The sequence below is a fragment of the Oncorhynchus mykiss genome, chromosome 16 (genome assembly GCF_057628025.1).
Source record: "Oncorhynchus mykiss isolate SJ-2025 chromosome 16, ASM5762802v1, whole genome shotgun sequence".
NCBI lineage: Eukaryota > Metazoa > Chordata > Actinopteri > Salmoniformes > Salmonidae > Oncorhynchus > Oncorhynchus mykiss.
In genome coordinates this window covers 45,227,471-45,237,523 of record NC_143037.1, presented here as the reverse complement: position 1 = coordinate 45,237,523, position 10,053 = coordinate 45,227,471, and the positions used below count along the sequence as shown (strand labels likewise).

Here is a 10,053-nt window from a genome sequence, read left to right as displayed (position 1 = left end):
ACCAACTCTGTATTAATACCCATGATTTTGTAATGAGATGTTCGACAAGCAGATGTACACACACTTTTGGTAATGTAGTGTATTCTATTCTTAAGAGTTTTGAATCTGGTTAACAAAAAAGGTAATGGTTTATTTGCTAGGTGTGGCTTATTGATCGAATAGAAGTTTCGTAATGATTAGGTTGTTAGAAGTGTACTGATACAAATAGGAAACGTGACATCCCAGTAACTAAAAAACAACAACGTTATATCAGAGGCCAGTTGTCTCAGTGACTGCTGCTGGGCTAAGAAATATGCACCTCGTCCTGTTTTCAGTGTTCCTTATGGGAAATCAGACTAGTGACACAAAACCAACCAGTGGCCAGAATTACATTACACCCGGGTTGTTTTAGAAACCCCATTGACAATGCATGGGAAATGGTTAGGGCTGTTGAGCCAAAGAATCCGCACGCTGGGACAACTAGCAAGCTAAAGTTAGCTAGTGAGTCACAGAAATGTACGTTCAGCCTGTTAATTACTTCAGTCCAATTGGATTTACCTTACTAAATCAGCATGGCTTAATTAACATATTTAATTTTTCGACTTTGACATTCTTGCTGGATAGATAGTTTGATAGCTAACACGCAAGCACTGCTAGCTAGCTAATGCTAACAACACTAGGTATGTGGATGCCTCTAGTTCCGAAGAGCAGCAGACCAATAAGTTAACTTTGCTTTCAAACTTTGTGATCATCTCTAAAGTGGTTTTACATGCAACCATTGCTAACTAGATGGACCTTTAGTTAAAAAGACTGTTGATGCCATTGGTTGTCTCTTTGGAGCTAAGTTAACTAGTTAAGCTAATAGCTTAAATTAGATACTATTATCGAGCGATCACACATTCATGCAGATGTGGTGGTGCCACATTGTCTTTATCCATACCATAGCTGCTGCTATTGATATGCCTTTTACTTGAGCGCTCTACCCTCTTTGCTAGGTCTTCCTTGAATTTTTTGTTTGTTATTTTTGACCTGGTGAAATAAGCTAACGGTTGTGTGTACTCTCACTAGATTGAATTGTGGTAGATTTTCAAAAGAAAATAGACGTGCAGTATATCATCAGCAATTCGCAATCAGATGAGATAAACAGCTAACCCACCTTGAATTTCATTCATAAATGTGTCCACTAATTATTGTTGATATTACAATTCTTTAGGTCCTTCCAAAACCCGAAGCCCCCTGTCCCCAGCAGGAAAGACAAGGAAAAGTGTTGGCTTAAGGTACAACTTCCTATTGAGGAAATGTAAGATAACTCAACTAGAGGTCGACCTATTTCCCATGTCGATACCGATTACCGATTATTGGAGGACCAAAAAAAGCCGATACCAATTAATCGGCCGATTAAAAAAAATAATGTATTTGTAATAATGACAACTACAACAATACTGAATCAACACTTATTTTAACTTAATATAATACATCAATAAAATCAACTTAGCCTCAAATAAATAATGACACATGTTCAATTTGGTTTAAATAATGCAAAAATAAAGTGTTTAGGAGAAGAAAGTAAAAGTGCAATATGTGCCATGTAAGAAAGCTAACGTTTAAGTTCCTTGCTCAGAACATGAGAACATATGAAAGCTGGTGGTTCCTTTTAACATGAGTCTTCAATATTCCCAGGTAAGAAGTTGTAGGTTGTAGCTATTATAGGAATTATAGGACTATTTCTCTCTATACCATTTGTAATTCATTAACCTTTGACTATTGGATGTTCTTACAGGCACTTTAGTATTGCCAGTGTAACAGTATAGCTTCCGTCCCTCTCCTCGCAGCTACCTGGGCTCGAACCAGGAACACATCATCAACAGCCACCCACGAAGCAGCGTTACCCATGCAGAGCAAGGGGAACAACCACCCCAAGTCTCAGAGCGAGTGACGTTTGAAACGCTATTAGCGCGCACCCCGCTAACTAGCTAGCAATTTCACATCAGTTACACCAGCCTAATCTTGGGAGTTGATAGGCTTGAAGTCAAAAACAGCTGCTGGCAAACGCATGAAAGTGCTGTTTGAATGAATGCTTACGAGCTTGCTGCTGCCTACAATCGCTCAGTCAGACTGCTCTATGAAATCATAGACTTAGTTATAACATGATAACACACAGAAATACAAGCCTTAGGTCATTAATATGGCCGAATCCGGAAACTATCATTTTGAAAACAAAACGTTTATTCTTTCAGTGAAATACGGAACCGTTCTGTATTTTATCTAATGGGTGGCATCCATAAGTCTAAATATTGTTGTTACATTGTACAACCTTCAATGTTATGTCATAATTATGTAACATTTTGGCAAATTAGGCAGCCCAAACCGTTGCATATACACTGACTCTGCGTGCAATGAACGCAAGAGAAGTGACACAATTTCACCTGGTTAATATTGCCTGCTAACCTGGATTTCTTTTAGTTAAATATGCAGGTTTAAAAATATATGCTTCTGTGTATTGATATTAAGAAAGGCATTGATGTTTATGGTTAGGTATACATTTGAGCAACGATACGCACTGCATCGATTATGGATAGATAAACTAGTAATATCATCAACCATGTGTAGTTAACTAGTGATTATGATTTATTGATTGATTGTTTTTTTTAAGATAAGTTTAATGCTAGCTAGCAACTTACCTTGGCTTCTATTGCATTCGCGTAACAGGCAGTCTCCTCGTGGAGTGCATTGAGAGGCAGGTGGTTAGAGCGTTGGACTAGTTAACTGTAAGGTTGCAAGATTGAATCCCCGGAGCTGACAAGGTAAAAATCTGTCGTTCTGCCCCTGAACAAGGCAGTTAACCCACCGTTCCTAGGCCGTCATTGAAAATAAGAATGTGTTCTTAACTGACTTGCCTAGTTAAATAAAGATTAAATAAAGGGGTAAAAAAAAAATCAGTGTCCAAAAACACAGATTTCCGATTGTTATGAAAACTTGAAATCGGCCCTAATTAATCGGCCATTCCGATTAATCGGTCAACCTCTAAACTCAATGTCATATTTAGAGTTACTGACATGAAGAGAAGCAATATACAAGCACTCAATCAATGTTGTTTTACATCAGCAGTTGTCACAAAGTGCTTATACAGATACCCAGCCTTAAACCCCAAAGAGCAAGCAATGCAGCTGTAGAAGCACAGTGGCTAGGAAAAACTCCCTAGAAAGGCAGGATCATAGGAAGAAACCTGGAGAGGTGCCAGGCTCTGAGAGGTGGCCAGTCTTCTTCTGGCTGTGCTGGTGGATATTATAAAAGAGTACAGCTATTTAGGCCAGATTGTTTTTTAAGACATTTAAACGTTCATAGATGACCAGCAGGGTTAAATAATAATCACAATGGTTATAGCGGGTGCAATAGTTCAGCAACTCAGGATTAAATGCCAGTTGGCTCTTCATAGCTGAGCATTTAGAGGTTGAGACAGTAGGTCCGATAGAGAGAGACAGGATCAAACAGCAGGTCTGGGAAAAGGTAGCACTTCCAGTGAGCCCTGAGCAGTTCAGGGTTCCATAGGCGCAGACAGAAACAGCATGAAACTGGATCAGTAGCACGACCAGGTGGGCTGGGGACAGGGACAGGAGTCGTCAGGCCAGGTAGTCCTGAGGCATGGTCCTAGAGCTCAGGTCCTAAATTCTTTATTTAATTTAAGTGTAGACTATGCCCGAGAGGTTTTGTAACTTCACATGATTTAGCCAACTTGTCAATCCTAATCTGAATATTTGATATCCTTTTTACTGTACAATGTTGATAGTAATTTTTTCCAAAGCTAATCACTGAATGTCCTACTACAAAGATGTGGTCAGGTTGACACACTTCTGAGTGTAACGGCCGTTGTTGGTGGTGGAAGAAGAGGAGGACCAATGCGCAGCGTGGTAAGTGTCCATATTGATTTAATAGAACAGAACAATCGAACACTGAAACAAAACAATAAAGTGACACCGACTGAAAACTAAACAGTCCTGTACGGTGAATACACAGAACAAAATAATCACCCACAACGCAAGGGTGAAAACAGGCTGCCTAAGTATGGTTCTCAATCAGGGACAACGATTGACAGCTGCCTCTGATTGAGAACCATACCAGGCCAAACACAGAAATACCAAATCATAGAAAAAAGAACATAGACTGCCCACCCAACTCACGCCCTGACCATACTAAAACAAAGACATCACCAAGGAACTAAGGTCAGAACGTGACACTGATTCACAATAACACAGAACACATACACCACAGTTTGTGAGTGCAAGTACAATGAGCAGTTGGGAAAATGAAGTCTGCTGCGTGGTTGCCCTATACACTCACACAAACACACACACTTCATTTAGGTTAGTGTGTAGTCAAGGCTTTGTCATTAACATAATATTGTGCCTATCGTTCAGATCTGCCAACTAGGCTCGGTGGGTGACAGGTAACCGTGTTTCCACCAAGCTGTTCCAGACCTGGAGTGGCACTCTGGAACTAGAGGCTTGTAGACTTGAAGTAGTGTGATGTGGTCCAGATAATTATCGCACACACGTATACACACTCACTCACTTAATCACTCTCTGTTTTGTATAATTATTTTCACTTAAGAAAATTGTGCCGCTCTCTTTTAGATCTGACACCCCTATTAGCTCAAGCATAGCCCTCATAGATGCAGTCATCTGCTCCTTTCACCTGTTACACTGGCCGCGACAGGTGATACAGGGAATTATCACATACAGTACCAGTCAAAAGTTTGGACACACCTACTTATTCAAGAGTTTTTCTTTATTTGTACTATTTTCTACATTTTAGAATAATAGTGCAGACATCAAAACTATGAAATAACACATGGAATCATGTAGTAACCAAAAAAGTGTTAAAACAAATCTAAATATATATTTATTTTAGATTCTTCAAAGTAGCCACCGTTTGCCTTGTTGACAGCTTTGCACGCTCTTGGTATTCTCTCAACCAGCTTCATGAGGTGGTCACCTGGAATGCATTTCCATTAACCTTGTTAAAAGTTAATTTGTAGAATTTCTATCCACCATAGGGGTGGCTACTTTGAAAAATCTAAAATATATTTTGATTTGTTTAACACTTTTTTGGTCACTTCCATATGTGTTATTTCATAGTTTTGATGTCTTCACTATTATTCTACAATGTAGAAAATAGTAAAAATAAAGAAAAACCCTTGAATAAGTAGGTGTTTCCAAGATTTTGACTAGTACTGTACATGTATACACATATCCATAGTCTCCATCACTTGGGGCTCTATTCAATCACATCCGCTTTAGCTGACATCCGCATAGTGTTTGTTTTGGTGGTGTCATTGGCGGTGTCATCATTATTTCTAAAACGTCCTCTCACTGTCAATTGCGTTTATTTTCAGCAAACATGTGTAAATATTTGTATGAACATAACAAGATTCAACAACTGAGACATAAACTGAACAAGTTCCAAAGACATGTGACTAACAGAAATGGAATAATGTGTCCCTGAACAAATGGGGGGTCAAAATCAAAAGTAACAGTCAGTATCTGGTGTGTCCACCAGCTGCATTAAGTACTGCTGTGCATCTCTTCCTCATGGATGGCACCAGATTTGCCAGTTCTTGCTGTGAGATGTTACCCCACTCTTCCACCAAGGCACTTGCAAGTTCCCTGACATTTCGGGGGGTATTGGCCCTAGCCCTCACCCTCTGATCCATCAGGTCCCAGATGTGCTCAATGGGATTGAGATCTGGGCTCCTCGCTGGCCATGACAGAACACTCACAATCACACACAGTATGAGCAGTATGGCTGGTGGCATTGTCATGCTGGAGGGTCATATCAGGATGAGCCTGCAGGAACGGTGCCACATGAGGGAGGAAGATGTCTTCCCTATAACGCACAGCATTGAGATTGCCTGCACTGACAACAAGCTCAGTCCGATGATGCTGTAACACAGCGCCCCAGACCATGACGGGCCCTCCACCTCCAAATCAATCCCACTCCAGAGTACAGACCTCGGTGTAACGCTCCTTCCTTCAACGATAAACGCAAATCTGACCATCACCCCTGGCGAGGCGAAACCGCGACTCGTCTGTGAAGAGCACTTTTTGCCAGTCCTGTCTGGTCCAGCGACGGTGGGTTTGTGCCCATAGGCGACATTGTTGCCGGTGATGTCTGGTGATGACCTGCCTACAACAGGCCTACAAGCCCTCAGTCCAGCCTCTCTCAGCCTATTGCGGACAGTCTGAGCACTGATGGAGGGATTGGCGTAACTCGGGCAGTTGTTATTGCCATCCTGTACCTGTCCCGCAAGTGTGCCACTTGATCAGTGGCAGCTGTCCGTCCTGTCTCTCTGTAGCTCTGTCTTAGGCGTCTCACAGTACGGACATTGCAATTTATTGCCCTGGCCACATCTGCAGTCCTCATGCCTCCTTGCAGCATGCCTAAGGCAGATGAGCAGGGACGCTGGGCATCTTTCTTTTGGTGTTTTTCAGAGTCAGTAGAAAGGCCTCTTTCCTAAGTTTTCATAACTGTGACCGTAATTGCCTAACGTCTGTAAGCTGTTAGTGTCTTAGCGACCGTTCCACAGGTGCATGTTCATTAATTGTTTATGGTGCAGTGAACAAGCATGGGAAACAGTGTTTAAACCATTTACAATGAAGATCTGTGAAGTTATTTGGATTTTTACAAATTATCTTTGAAAGACAGGGTCCTGAAAAAGGCACATTTCTTTTTTTATATAGCCTACACTTTCTCGTTCGGAACTTGTCTCACGAGTAGGATGGGTGTGGCTTTGTGACAATGATAAAGAGCAGCTGCATACCGATTTTACAACTCCAACGTAGTTAAACCTCAGACACCGCCAAAACATCAGCTATGCGGGAGTCGGCTATCTGCGGCAGGTAGTCTAGTTGTTAGAGTGTTGGGCCAGTAACAAAAAGGTTGCTAGGTTGAATCCCTGAGCTGACAAGGTAAAAATCTGTCTTTTTTTAACCTTTATTTAACTAGGCAAGTCAGTTAAGAACAAATTCTTATTTTCAATGACGACCTAGGAACGAACAGTGGGTTAACTGCCTGTTCAGGGGCAGAACGACAGATTTGTACTTTGTCAGCTCGGGGATTTGAACTTGCAACCTTCTGGTTACTGGTCCAACACTCTAAACATTAGGCTACCCTGCCGCCCCATTCAGCCACTGCACAAGGAAGTTATCCCACTGTTCCTAGGCTGTCATTGTAAATAAGAATGTGTTCTTAACTGACTTGCCTTATTAATTAAAGGTAAAAAAAAATCTTTAGTATCTGATTGAATCTTAAAACGTGTGCCTCTCTCTTTCTGTTCTGCCACCCTCAGCAGTTCAGCTGCAGCCACAGCAGTCCTCTGCAGTCCTCTGCTGCACCAGGTCCTACTACACTGGCCGTGAAGGGAGAAACTTTTATTACATTAACACACACATTAACTCAGAGCAACAGATGTGCACACACAAACATGTTGTTGAGCTATATACTTACTGCCACTTTGTGCATCTCTCTTTCAGATTTACCATGCACTCCACCAAAGGCCCGAAAGCCTCACCCAGATGTGCGTACACTGGGCCTATCAAGACTGACAAAGCAGAGATGGGAGAGTGACAAGGAAAAATAAAACATAACATGCACACACACACACACACACACACACTCTCTCTCGCTGTCACACACACACACATTATCCCCAATGTAAATAATTTGTAATTACTTGTTTATTTTATGTATGCTCCATTTTATTTTAGGATTGGAGATATCTACTCCTGCATATCCATTATCAACATCTACATAATGAATCTAAATAGCTATCAAATCCAAGTGTGATTAATAATATTGTAAAAGAGTATTGCTTAATGTGTACAGTTTGAGGAAATTCTGTGTGCTTTTTCTGTTGAAAAACATTACTCATATATATATATACATACAAGGTTCCCAGGAGTGGCAGGCAGATAGTTTATTGTCCTGCAAAAGTGTTTTTAATGTACTAAGGCCTGTAGCTACCCATCACATTGCTCTGGCCAAACTAATGTTTGTTCTCCACAATGGATGTATGTAGCAATTTAAATTCAGGGTGAGTCATCAGGCAACCAAGGCCAAGGAATGGAGAGAGAGATGACCTGGAGGGAGTTCCAGACCTCAGCTTTTTATGAAGCAGAAAAGCAGAGATGGGTGGCTGACAAGGAAAAAATAAAACAACCTGCACACACTCTCTCCTCTCTCTCTCTCACACACACACACACACACACACAGTCTGTAAATATATAAATACATTGTAAGATATCTAGTAAAAAAGGTTTATCATAAAAATTATCATTAATAACGGACACAATTATATAATTAATACATAGAATAATAATACATAAGAGTGACCAATAGTTACTGTATTGTGATTGTTTAAGTGTTATAATTAGTCAACAAGTAGTGCCCCAAGGGGGGATTGAACCATGTACCAAAAGCAGCAGAAAAGGTCAAATAAGGTCACAAGTTCACAAAACTGTTCATTATGGCTATACAAGTCTGGCAACAACGTGGTGCCTTGTCGTCACTAGTTACCACAAACAAAGTCGTATAATCCAAACTATTTATACAATCAATCTTCTCAAAATGTGATTTTAAACCTAATTCTAACCTTAACCTTAACCACACTACTAACCTTATGCCTAACCCTAACCATAAATTAAGACCAAAAAGCACTTTTTTCTCCATACATTTTTAGGATACAGTTTTAACTTTGTGGCTGTGGTAACTAGTGGAAACCGTTGCACCTGTTCACATGCATATCCGTTCTCTCATTGGCTAGAATGTTCCCACCTGATCTTGCCTTCTCCAACTGCCTTCCATTTTTGAAGACATGGGACAAGTTTGAGTGTATCATTGGTCACCGCCTTTCAAAACGTGTTGTGTTATGTGCATAACAATAGTCTGACTTGCTCCCACATGTAGACAGCATGGACTTTACAGAAATCATGTGATCAAAGGTAATGAAATTGACTGCAAGCTGCTCTTCACCAACTTCCTCCTGCAGCCTTGTCTGCATTGTGGGAGGCACTATTGTAAACCAATCAATTGGGTGTTTTTGTTTGATCCATCTGAATGGGACCAAAGACATGTCTGAAACAGGAACCAACTTCTTGTATACAGTGGATAACCTATATACAAATTAATGTGATATTTGATACTCTCTGTAAATAATTGAACAGTGAACACACATCATTTTAGTTTGTGAGCGTGTGATATGGGTATTGGAGCCATGTTATTTCGACATTATAAAGAAAAACTTTGATAAACAATGACAACACTGGGATGTTGGTCTGAGCATTGCTGTTAGAAAATCACTGCCCAACTTTTGGCCATCGAAGATGCACCTCCCCCCACTTCACTCCTCGACTTTTGTCTACAGTCGGTAGCTTTCGCTTACAACTCAAACACACCCATTGGTAGTGTTTGAGAGCATCAAAACGACTGCAGGTGACTGACTGATCTACAAACCTTGCATCATAAATAACAACTAATTATTGGTAGATCAGTCAGTCACAATTGAACCATTATACATTGCGGTTTTGATCCTCTCGAACACCATTTATTTTCATTGATGTTAGAGCAGCCACTACAGTATCTGGTCAATATAGTGGATAGTCTATAAAATAACACAAGACATCTGTTATTTCTTACATTTTTGTAGAGAAGATCATAGTCACCCAATTTTACTTATCTTATGATGAGCTGTAGACCATGCTATCGACCTAGAGAGTTTTCATATATATTCGTTTTTGCTGTCTATTTACCGCCCCAAACCGATTCTGGCACTAAGTCTACACTCAATGAGCTGTATACGGCCATAAGTAAAGAGGAAAACGCTCATCCAGAGATGGCGCTCCTAGTGGCTGGGGACTTTAATGCAGGAAAACTTAAATCCATTTTACCAGCATGTTAAATGTGCAACGAGAGGGGGAAAAAAAACAACTCTAGACCACCTTTACTCCACGCACAGAGACTCGTACAAAGCTCTCCCTTGCCCTCCATTTGGCAAATCTGACCATAATTCTATCCTCCTGA

The 10,053-nt window shown here is 40.7% G+C and overlaps 1 long non-coding RNA gene across 1 annotated transcript; it reads left to right on the top strand.

Moving 5' to 3' along the window:
• Positions 1-373: 373 nt before the first annotated feature.
• Positions 374-8,204, top strand: LOC149976902 (uncharacterized). Its single transcript, XR_016487050.1, has 3 exons — positions 374-495; positions 1,193-3,887; positions 7,325-8,204. It is a non-coding gene; the product is annotated as an uncharacterized LOC149976902 (long non-coding RNA).
• Positions 8,205-10,053: the final 1,849 nt, after the last annotated feature.